Source organism: Anomaloglossus baeobatrachus, chromosome 4 (assembly GCF_048569485.1).
Source record: "Anomaloglossus baeobatrachus isolate aAnoBae1 chromosome 4, aAnoBae1.hap1, whole genome shotgun sequence".
Classification (NCBI taxonomy): Eukaryota; Metazoa; Chordata; class Amphibia; order Anura; family Aromobatidae; genus Anomaloglossus; species Anomaloglossus baeobatrachus.
The window spans coordinates 562,178,767-562,191,368 of NC_134356.1; the positions used below are offsets into that span (position 1 = coordinate 562,178,767).

Consider the following 12,602-nt stretch of genomic DNA (forward strand, 5'->3'; position numbering starts at 1 on the left):
TTTGTTATACTTTTACTTTGTGTTATGCCCTATTTGTATCTGATAAGTGACTGATTCCTTTCCAAAGTACTTATGCATATTCATTAATGATGGGCGAGCAGTACAATCTTTGGTGCTCGGTACTTGAAATGATGAGTGAACACTACAATGCTCGAGTGCTCGTTACTCCATCGATTCATAGAATGGTAGATTTGGGGAGGGCCTCCAGGGTTATCTGGTCCAACCCCTTGTTCGTGTCGAGCTGGTCAGACGCTCGGATGGGCTTGACTCGAGGGACGAGTATAATGGAAGTCAATGATTGGGCATTTCAGCTCTCAACCCACTTACAGCCAGCCATATGCAGAGCATTTCTGGAGAGGGAGGGCAAGGGTTTTTTTTTTTTTTTTACACACTACTTTTAAAAACTTTGTACTTACCCCCAGTGAAAGCCATTTATACACTACAAATGACTCTCACTGGGGTACCTGCTCGTATCATTCAGTGAAGCAAGCCTGTGCTTTGTGTTTGTTGTTTCATGAACGACACATCTGAGCGTCCCCGAGTACCCGATCGAGCAGTAGTAAGCATGCTCGTCCATCACTACTTATTATCTATTAGCGCCAACATATTACCATCATTCACTTGTGATGTAATTATTCACTCATCCAAAAATACCAGGGACAGTTTTTTTTATACTTCCAATTCTATGGATTGAGTAAAAATGCTGGAGAGACAATAAGCGTAAATAGGGTCTTATCTGGGTTGAGAGGTTGCAAGGGGTAGGCGTCCTGCTCACCTGATGTGGTTGTGATGGTCACAATCACTGAGAAGGCATGAATCTGCTGCATCAAAAACTGGAAGGAAGGGGTTAATACTGCCCTATCAATGGATAATGAAGACGGACAATAAAATGATCCTGGAATGTGATTTAATGTCAACGCGTTTCGGAGTATAAACACTCCATCAGGACTATCAGTGGCTAAGAGGGAGTGCTTATGCTCCGAAACATGGTGTCAGCTTCTGTTGGAGGTATAAGTTAGAATGTTCTCCTGATGACATATCCCAACAATGAAATGGAAAAGTGGATAGACCTGTTAAAAGGCAAACAAGTGTTCTTCAGCCCATGTAAACAAACTCTAATTGGTCCAAGAATGAACAAATGACTTGTTTGTCAGCGGATCAGGTTGTGTATGTTGGCAGGAAAATTGTCCAGGTTGGCTGCACTTTAAAGGGGTAATGCGGGTGACAACATGCCGTATGGGGACCGAGCAAATGTATTATAGTCCAGTCTGCACAATACAGGCTGTGTCGGCCAGTGTGAATGTGCCATTAAATGAGTGCTGATCATATTCTGTATAGGTAATTATTTATGTTCTGAAGCCGGCCATGCTGAACTCATTGTGCCTGCCCTCGTCGGATCACAGATGGTCTGACGTCTGCCTGATTAAAAGGCCCTCACCATTAAAGGACCTGTCACCGAGTCAAAAGTATTCAGTGTTTTGCTCTTATTTTATTCCTGTTGTTACCCTGAGTATTCAGGATTGTTTCTTTTATAAATAAATCCGCCATACGGTTCTAGAGAAACGATCCTTATAATTTTAGCGCTAATTTTTATAGTCTTTACCAACAGGGTAATAATTCAGAGAATCCTAAAGACGCACGGTCAGAAAAAATCTTATAAGCCACACCCCACTGAAAAGACCACAAAAAAGTGCATGACATAAAAAGGCCCATTTCTCTGACGCCTCATTGGGGGACACAGGACCATGGGTGTTATGCTGCCTATCCATAGGAGGACACTAAGTAGATGCAAAAGCATAGCTCCTCCTCTGCAGTATACACCCCCTGGCCAGGCCAGGCAACCTCAGTTTTAGCTTAGTGTTTGTAGGAGGCACTTTCTTTCAAGGTTTGTTATTGTTTGAGGGCGACGGTTTCCTTTTGGGACCGATCTCCCTCTACCATCAACGGGCGGGAACGTGGAGTGTCGCCTCCACGTACCCCCTCCTGCGACGCTGGATCCTGGGCTGGACGACGGGTTCCACAGACACTGATTTTCCAAAGCCCAGGGTAGAGGCCTGTGCCCCTTTAGCCCAATTCCTCAGCCCCTCTTTGCAGGCTCTGAGTTGAATATGGCACCAATTCCTCAGCCCCTCTTTGCAGGCTCTGAGTTGAATATGGCACCGGTGTGACCGGACACAGCAAGCTGACTCTGCTGTTTTCACTGCCTGGACTGAAGCACTGTTTAAGGTGAGATCCCCCCTAACTGGTTTCCCAGACAAAGGGAGAAAAGACGCTGCAGGGAAGGCTCCCAGGACATTTACTGTATTTATTATGAGAAAGTCCCTTGCTGAGTGCAAGGAAGAGAGCCCCAAGGATCCTGCACACACAGTGTTAACTTTTCTCTAGCTTGCTGGCTGGAGGAGGGGGGAAGTCACTCCTGTTTGCAGAAAGTCCTGCAGATAATTTCCCGGTGGCACGGGGAGGGCCCATGGCTCAGGGACTCACGCTGGTTATTTGCTCTGTTTATTTGCTCTAGCAGAAAAGCTGGCTGATAACCACTAGTGACAAGCTGTGTGCTGACTAGAGGGAGAGGGAGGAAAACTATCAGAAGCTCCCTTCCCGCCGTTTTTTTACTACCCACAGCAGGGGGGGCACACCGACTTCATCTTCGTGCTCTTTTAGCGCCAAGCCCCGCCCCCCCCCCGCAGCCGCGATAAGCCCTGCCCCCCCACCCCGGAAAGCGTGCGAAGATCTCCATAGAGCTTAATCCTTCCTGAGGACAGGGCCATCGGCTGATTCTGGTGAGGTGCTTGCTTCTCTTGTAGCTCTGCTGAGCATTGCTCCCCCTCCTGGCATACTCCTATTAGGAACATGCAGAATTCTAAGGGCACTAAGAGTGCTAAGGCCCACATAGTCTATTATTCAGCCTGCACGCTGAGCTACCATGTAAACACACCTCTTCTCTCTGTGAGTCCTGTGCCCCTATAGCCCCCCAAGACTCCCCTGCCACCACCGCCGCAACCGTCAGCCCAGAACCTAGGGCTCTCGCCCACCGGAATGGGCACAGGTTCTGTCCCAATCCATGGAAAAACTGTCACAGAACCTGGTGCTGGCTATGCAATGTCATCCTCCACACCCTTCTGGGTCCGTGGACGGAACGCAGCCTGAGGTTACCCCTATGGAGGATCCTTCTGAGGTAATCCGGGCACATGCTTCACCGGTTGCAGGGATCAGGAAAAGAGCACACGGCCGGGTGTCTCCAGCAGGCTCTCCCTCGGGAGCACACAGGGCAGGCTCTCCCACACGCTCCACGGCTTCTGAAGAGCTGAAGGAGGGAAAATGCTGTTTATACCAAGAGGATTCCTTGGTTTCAGCCTCCCCAGATGATCAAACTGCAATAGACTCCCTTATAGCAGCAATCCACCAAACTCTGCTTGTGGAGGATCCCCCATCCACTACCACTGACCATGCGGTCTCATTTAAGAGGGCAAGGAAACCCCAAAAGGTTTTCGCTGATCACCCAGAGTTTCAGGATATCCTCACAAAGCAAAGGGAGAAGCCTGACAGGCGCTTCGGTAACCGAAAACTCATGGAGTCCCGGTACCCTTTTGCCTCACCTGCCCCTAAGGGCTGGGCCGATCCGCCCTCAGTCGACTCCCCCGGTCTCCCACCTTACCACAAAGACGCTCCTGTCTTTACCCGATGGTTCCTCCATCAAGGACCCGACAGACAGACAGGTGGAGCACCTCGCCCGCTCTGCTTTTGAGGCTGCGGGTTCCTCCCTCTCACCCTCCTTTGCCGCTGTGTGGGTCGCAAAGGCGATCTCGGTCTGGGCAGAATCCCCTAACACTTCGCTTGAGGAATCCCAGTTCACTCATACCTTCACAGAGGTAACAGCTCAAATTGCCGCTGTGGCGGAGTACCTCATGCAGGCCTCCATGGACGCTGCTACCTGCGCAGCGTTTGCCGCCTCAAATACCATAGCCATCCGTAGAGCTCTCTGGCTCCGACAATGGCGAGCGGACTCTGCCTCCAAGAAGTCTCTCACGGGCCTTCCCTTTTTTCCAGACCGATTGTTTGGCGAACGTCTGGACAAGCTCATTTCTGATGCCACGGGAGGAAAGAGTACCTCCCTCCCCCAGCTGAAGTCCAGGACGTCCTTCACCAGACGTCCACAGTCCTCATTCCGCTCCTTTCTGAACTCATTTGGTTGGTCGACATCCCGTGCTGTCCCCGCCACCACCCGCTACCTTCTCAGCTCTCCCTGAAACCCAATTCGTCATGGCAGCCTAGACCAAAACAGTCCAGGACTAGGGAGACTCGGCCACGACGTTTTCCCCCCTCATGACTTCTTCGGTGCCCCGGAAGACACACTCATTGTTGGAGGTCGACTGCGGCTCTTTCATCACATCTGGGCTGCCGCCTCAGATGACAAATGGGTGCGAGACCTTGTGTCTTCCGGTTACCACATAGAATTTCGGACCCGACCCCCGAGTCGGTTCTTTCTCTCAAACCCCCCAAAGACTCGAAAACGACGCAAAGCTTTTTTCTCAGCAATCCACTGCCTCCAAACAGCAGGAGTGATAATACCTGTCCCAGACGACGAGAAGTTCGGGGGTTTTTATTCCAACATCTTTGTGGTCCCCAAAAAGGATGGGTCAGTTCGACCCATCCTGGACCTCAAACACCTAAACAAACATGTGCATGTACGGAGATTCAGAATGGAGTCCCTAAGGTCCATTATTGCATCCATGGTCGAAGGGGAATTCCTCGCCTCCATAGACATCAAGGACGCGTACCTGCACATACCCATCGCCCCAGATCACCAAAAGTTCCTCCGCTTCGCAATTCAGGACTCCCACTTTCAATTCGTAGCTCTACCCTTCGGCCTTGCCACCGCACCAAGGGTCTTCACCAAAGTCATGGCGGCAGCCATAAGCGTCCTTCACGCCAGGGGAGTAGTCGTTTTCCCTTACTTGGACGACCTCCTCATCAAGGCCCCCTCTTTCCGCGACTCCTCAACCAGCGTACAGATCATTGTGGACACCCTATCCCGCTTAGGGTGGCTAGTGAATCTGGACAAATCATCCCCGATCCCATCACGATCCATCACCTTCCTGGGCATGTCCCTGCACACCCGTCGGGGCTTGATCCTTCTCCCTCAGGACAAGGCGATCGCTCTTCAACAAGCGGTTTGCTGCCTTCTACGTCCTCCATCTCGCTCCATCCGATTCAGCATGAAAATGCTCGGCAGGATGGTACCCTTTGCTCAACTGCACCTCCGCCCACTGCAGCTAGCCCTTCTAGCGGCCTGGGACAAGAGCCCCTTCTCCCCGGACAGACATATTCACCTGACGCCTTCAGTCAGGTACGCACTTCGCTGGTGGCTTCGGTCCTCATCCCTATCGAAGGGGAGATCTTTTTCTCCCAGCGAACTGGCTGGTCCTGACCACGGACGCCAGCCTCCTAGGCTGGGGAGCAGTGTACCTGCACCACACTGCTCAAGGACGTTGGACGCCCCAGGAGTCTTTCCTACCCATAAACATCCTGGAACTCCGCGCGATCTTCCTCGCGCTCAGAGCGTTCTGCCCTCTGCTAGCGGGTAGTCAGATTCGAGTCCAATCGGACAATGCGACAGCTATAGCCTATATCAATCGGCAGGGGGGCACCCGCAGCAAAGCGGCTTATCTCGAGGCCCACAAGATCCTCAGCTGGGCCGAATCGTCGGGATCAGTGATATCAGAGGTACACATACCGGCGGTAGAGAACTGGGCAGCAGACTTTCTAAGTCGCCAAGGCCTGGCCGCCGGAGAATGGTCTCTCCACCCAGATGTGTTTATACACATCTGCACTCGCTGGGGCACACCAGACATGGACCTAATGGCCTCAAGGTTGAATGCAAAGGTACCCGCGTTCATAGCCAGGTCACGCGACCCGCAGTCCATCGGCATGGATGCTCCTGGCACCAATTCCGCCTGCCTTACATATTTCCACCTCTACTCCTGCTGCCGCGGGTAATCAGGAAGGTCAAGGCAGAGGGAGTCCCGGTGATACTGATAGCACCGGACTGGCCCAGGCGCGCCTGGTATGCCGAATTAGTACAAATGCTCACAGACGCACCGTGGCGCCTTCCAGACATCCCAGACTTGCAGACCCAAGTGCCCATTTCCCATCAGAACTCCAGAGCCCTGAAGCTGACGGCATGGCCATTGAGACCTGGGTATTAACAAAAGCGGGATTCATCCCGCATTTACCACCGTACGTGGAAAATCTTCCTTTCATGGTGCAGGGAAACTAACGTCCAGCCTCTGCCTCTGCCCATCCCCAGAATTCTCGACTTTCTACAGTCTGGCTTGCAAGCGGGGTTGGCTCTCAGTTCCCTTAAAGGGCAGGTCTCAGCGCTCTCAATCTTCTACCAATGCCGCCTGGCTCAAAAACTGCAAGTCAAGACCTTCCTCCAGGGCGTTTCCCATCTAGTTCCCCCGTACAAACGGCCGCTGGAACCATGGGACCTCAACCTCGTTCTGGACGGTCTCCAGAGGTCTCCCTTTGAACCCCTCAAGGAATCCTCCCTTGCTCTTCTGTCCTGGAAGCTAACATTCCCGGTGGCAATTACGTCCATCAGATGGGTTTCGGAGATAGCAACACTCTCTTGCCGCGAGCCTTTTCTGATCTTTCACCAGGACAAGGTGGTTCTGTGCCCCGGATTTCCTTCCAAAGGTTCTTACCCCGTTTTATTTGAACGACGACATTGTTCTGCCTTCCTTTTGTCCACACCCGGTTTATAGGGTGGAAAGGTCTCTGCATTTGTTAGACCTCGTCAGAGCTCTCAGATATTACATATCCAGGATAGCCCCCTTTAGGAAAACGGACTCTTTGTTCGTCATTCCTGAGGGGCCTAAGAAGGGACAGGCAGCTTCAAAGGCGACTCTGGCTCGCTGGATTCGCTCTGCGATCCAGGAAGTCTACCCCTTGCAACTCAAGCCCATTCCTAGTGGGCTGCGGGCTCATTCCACGCGAGCAGTTGGCACTTCGTGGGCCATTTGGCATCAGGCTTCAGTGGAACAGGTGTGTAAGGCTGCGATCTGGTCTAGCCTACATACGTTTTCAAAGCATTACAGAGTCCATACCCAGGTTTCAACTGAGGCAAATCTGGGTAGTAAAATTCTGCAACCGGCAGTAGAGCACCTCTCAGTAGGCGCTCCAGGCTGTCTGGGACTGGTTCCTAGTCCTTGGGTTGTGTTGTCTTCTTTTATGTTTCCCACCCATGGACTGCTTTAGGACATCCCATGGTCCTGTGTCCCCCAATGAGGCGTCAGAGAAAAACGGATTTTTGTGTACTCACCGTAAAATTGTTTTCTCTTAGCCATCATTGGGGGACACAGCACCCACCCTGTTGCCCTGTTGGGCCTTGGTTCTCTCAGTACCTTATTTGGTTATGACTCTTCTTTTCTCATGTTCCTCTGTTGAGAAGTTTTTACTGTTTTTTTTTCTCCTACTGCTTGTGTACTAAAACTGAGGTTGCCTATACTGCAGAGGAGGAGCTATGCTTTTGCATCTACTTAGTGTCCTCCTATGAATAGGCAGCATAACACCCATGGTCCTGTGTCCCCCAATGATGGCTAAGAGGAAACTATTTTACGGTGAGTACACAAAAATCCGTTTATCTCTGGATCCGTATGATGGATTATTAAAACCAAAAAAAACAACAACTTCATACTAAGGTGAGAAGTAGAAATAAAATCAGAGCATAAACTGGTCATTTCTGACCTGTTGACAGATCCTTTTTAAAGGGTATCTGTCACCAGGTTTGTGCTACCTATTCTCAAAGCGACATAATGTACTAAAAGAGACCCTGATTTCAACGATGTGTCACTTAGTTTACTGGGTGCAACAGTTATGACACAGAGTTCTTAGATGTAGCACAGAAAGAAAGCTAAGTCCACCCAAACCCCTGATTAGCAGATATTAATGTACATTGTATATTGACAGTAAGCTAACCAATGCTGGGGGTGTGGTTGGACCAAGTCTCACGTGGGACCTGATAATCTCCTGCTGGTTAAACACTCATTGTAATGAAACAACAACACACAGTCTAATAAGTGACACATCCCTGAAATCAGTGTCTCAGACAATACCTCACGCTGTTGTCAGATTACATAGCAAAATCCTGCTGACAGATTGCCTTAAAGTTTGAGAAAACCTGAACTTCCTGTGTTTTTTGTGAATAAGCCTTATTTAATAATTCTGTAGAGCTTCTGTAAGACCTCCGATAAAGGAGCTTATACATAAAATACAAGTGAGGTTGTCAAAACTGGCGTTTTACACTGAAATAAGGAAAGTCCCAGGCAGTGCGGTCAGTTCACTTCCTTATTGGTAACTACCAGTTCACATTTACTGTAGTGAATATTTGTCCCTTCACCACACGGTGTAAAGATTCCCCAGGTCGGAGCAATGTGTGTCTGTTACAGAGAGCAAAAATGAAGACGCCTAGGCCGTAATAATGGACGTCTTTTATAGGCAGAAATAAAGACACTGGTGTCCATTATCGGCGGCATCAATATCCCTATTGTGCACAGTATCTTAATCTGCTCAAAGAAATCAGCTGTGAAGGATAACATCAGCGTCTTATCATGTACATATCTTATAATTAATTACAGAACATAAAGGGTATGTTATACACTGCAGAATTACTGCAATTTCCCCTCTTGGATACAGCTTTCCAAAAAATGTGCTCTATGGATATGAGTTTGTATTATCCCTATTCACTCCACTATATTGTAAAGGTTTTTTTTTATGGATTTTTGGTGCAGAATCTTTGAAACTCACTGCTACATATGAGCAATGCCCCAGGCTCCATGACTACACAGCGTGCAGAATTATTAGGCAAATGAGTATTTTGATCACATGATATTTTTTATACATGTTGTCCTACTCCAAGCTGTATAGGCTTGAGAGCCAACTACCAATTAAGTAAATCAGGTGATGTGCATCTCTGTAATGAGGAGGGGTGTGGTGTAATGACGACAACACCCTATATAAGGTGTGCTTAATTATTAGGCAACTTCCTTTCCTTTGGCAAAATGGGTCAGAAGAGAGATTTGACGGGCTCTGAAAAGTCCAAAATTGTGAGATGTCTTGCAGTGGGATGCAGCAGTCTTGAAATTGTTCAGTGATCACGCTTCAAAAGTTTGGCAATCAATCGTTTCATGGCAAATAGCCAACGGGGTCGCAAGAAACGGGTTGGGCAAAAAGGTGCAAAATAACTGCGCATGAATTAAGAAAAATCAAGCATGAAGCTGCCAAGATGCCATTTGCCACCAGTTTGGCCAAATTTCAGAGCTGCAACGTTACTGCAGTATCAAAAAGCACAAGGTGTGCCATACTCAGGGACATGGCCAAGGTAAGGAAGGCTGAAAAATGACCACTTTTGAACAAGAAACATAAGATAAAACGTCAAGACTGGGTCAAGAAATATCTTAAAAAATAAGAAATAACGTTTGGAACTCCATTCTATGTCTGAACTGGGTGCAAAAACCTAAAGAAATATCTTAAGACTGATTTTTCAAAGGTTTTATGGACTGATGAAATGAGAGTGGCTCTTGATGGACCAGATGGATGGGCCAGAGGCTGGATCAGTAAAGGGCAGAAAGCTCCACTCCAACTCCGACGCCAGCAAGGTGGAGGTGGGTACTGGTATGGGCTGGTATCATCAAAGATGAACTTGTGGGACCTTTTCTGGTTGCGGATGGAGTGAACCTCAACTCCCAGACCAACTGCCAGTTTCTGGAAGACAACTTCTTCAAGCACAGGAAGATGTTGGTATCGTTAAAGAAAAACCCATGATTTTCATGCAGGACAATGCTCCATCACATGCATCCAACCACTCCACAGCGTGGCTGGCCAGTAAAGGTCTAAAAGATGAAAAAATAATGACAAGGCCCCCTTATTCACCTGATCTGAACCCCATAGAGAACCTGTGGTCCCTCATAAAATGTAAGACCTACAGGGAGGTAAAACAGTACACCTCTCTGAGCAGTGTCTGGAGGCTGTGGTGGCTGCTGCACGCAATGTTGTTCGTAAACAGATCAAGCAACTGACAGAATCTATGGATGGTAGGCTGTTGAGTTTCATCATAAAGAAAGGTGGCTATATTGGTCACTAATTATTTTGGTTTTTGTTTTTGCATGTCAGAAATGTTTATTTCTAAATTTTGTGCAGTTATATTCGTTTACCTGGTGAAAATAAACAAGTGAGATGGGCTTATATTTGGATTTTTTAAAGTTGCCTAATAATTCTGCACAGTAATAGTTACCGTATTTTTCGGACTATAAGACGCACCCTGGTTTTAGAGGAGGAAAATGGGAAAATAAAACTTTAAGCAAAAAATGTGGTCATGACACACTGTTATGGGGCGAGGATCTGCTGCTGACACTGTTATGGGGGTAATGTCCCCAAATTCTCTACTAAGGTACCCCATCCTGGTAATGATCCTCCTGCCTTGTATATGATCCTGCTATAAACCCCCATCCATCCTGTTCACATACCCCCCCATCCAGCCTGTTCACATACCCCCCCCCATCCAGCCTGTTCACATACCCCCCCCCCCATCCAGCCTGTTCACATACCCCCCCCGATCCAGCTTGTTCACATACTCCCCCCCCCCCCCCCATCCAGCCTGTTCACACCCCCCCCATCCAGCCTGTTCACACCCCCCCCCATCCAGCCTGTTCACACCCCCCCCCATCCAGCCTGTTCACACATACCCCCCCATCCAGCCTGTTCACATACCCCCCCATCCAGCCTGTTCACATACCCCCCCATCCAGCCTGTTCACATACCCCCCCATCCAGCCTGTTCACATACCCCCCCCGTCCAGCCTGTTCACATACCCCCCCCCCCGTCCAGCCTGTTCACATACCCCCCCCCGTCCAGCCTGTTCACATACCCCCCCCCCGTCCAGCCTGTTCACATACCCCCCCCCCCCATCCAGCCTGTTCACATACCCCCCCCATCCAGCCTGTTCACATACCCCACCCCCCCCCCCATCCAGCCTGTTCACACCCCCCCCCATCCAGCCTGTTCACACCCCCCCCCATCCAGCCTGTTCACACATACCCCCCCCCCATCCAGCCTGTTCACATACCCCCCCCATCCAGCCTGTTCACATACCCCCCCATCCAGCCTGTTCACATACCCCCCCCATCCAGCCTGTTCACATACCCCCCCCCATCCAGCCTGTTCACATACCCCCCCCCATCCAGCCTGTTCACATACCCCCCCCCATCCAGCCTGTTCACATACCCCCCCCCCCATCCAGCCTGTTCTCATACCCCACCCCCCCCATCCAGCCTGTTCACATACCCCACCCCCCTCCATCCAGCCTGTTCACATACCCCACCCCCCCCCATCCAGCCTGTTCACATACCCCACCCCCCCATCCAGCCTGTTCACATACCCCACCCCCCCCATCCAGCCTGTTCACATACCCCCCCATCCAGCCTGTTCACCCCCCGTCCAGCCTGTTCACATACCCCCCCCCGTCCAGCCTGTTCACATACCCCCCCCCATCCAGCCTGTTCACATACCCCCCCCCCCCGTCCAGCCTGTTCACATACCCCCCCCCCCCATCCAGCCTGTTCACATACCCCCCCCCCCCATCCAGCCTGTTCACATACCCCCCCCCCCCCCCATCCAGCCTGTTCACATACCCCCCCCCCATCCAGCCTGTTCACATACCCCCCCCCCCCCATCCAGCCTGTTCACAACCCCCCCCCCCCCCATCCAGCCTGTTCACATACCCCCCCCCCCATCCAGCCTGTTCACATACCCCCCCCCCATCCAGCCTGCTCATATACGGTACTCCCATCCTGCTATATGCCCCCATCGTGCTCATATACCATCCTGGTATATGGCCTGTATCCTATAGCACAGGGAAAAAAATAAACGTTTATACTCACCTTTTCCTCACTCCCTGCAGCACCGATCACATCTTCCTCTCTGGCACGCTGATCTGTGTGTGTGGAGCCGTTCCCCTGCTGCATCGCGATGTCTTCCTGTCTGTGCCGATCAGCTGACCGGCACAGATCAGCTGACCGGCACAGATCAGCTGACCGGCACAGACAGGAAGACATCGCGTGCTGCAGGGGGCCGGCTCCACACACGGGGACGGGTGAGTACACTGATTCACTGCACCCCGCGCTGGTAATGACGCGCGGGGGGCAGTGAATACAGCCGCACATGATCACTCCAGGCTGTAATTGCCAGGGGTGATCATGCGGCCGGCTCTTTACTATGTGCGCGTCCCCGCTCATCCTTCCGCCCACCTGTCATCGCCGGCTTCAGCGCTGAGAGATGGGCGGGAGGGTGGGCGTGCATATGTAATGAGCGGGCCCACGTGGTCACGGCAGGCGCTGCTGCTGCCTGCTCGTGCCCCCGATGACCTGCAGCACCCTCATTCCCAGCCGCAGCCCTATAGTCAGACCATAAGACGCACCCCCAACTTTCCCCCAACATTTGGGGGAAAAAAAGTGCGTCTTATGGTCCGAAAAATACGGTACCTGCACAAACAGATATCCTCCTAAGATAGCCAAATCTAAAAAAACCCACTCCAACTTCCAAAA

At 50.7% G+C, this 12,602-nt stretch overlaps 1 protein-coding gene across 4 annotated transcripts in view; it reads left to right on the forward strand.

The window, feature by feature from the left end:
- LRRK1 (leucine rich repeat kinase 1) overlaps positions 1–12,602 on the forward strand; it is a 171,360-nt gene that overhangs the window by 33,997 nt on the left and 124,761 nt on the right. The window lies entirely within an intron of this gene.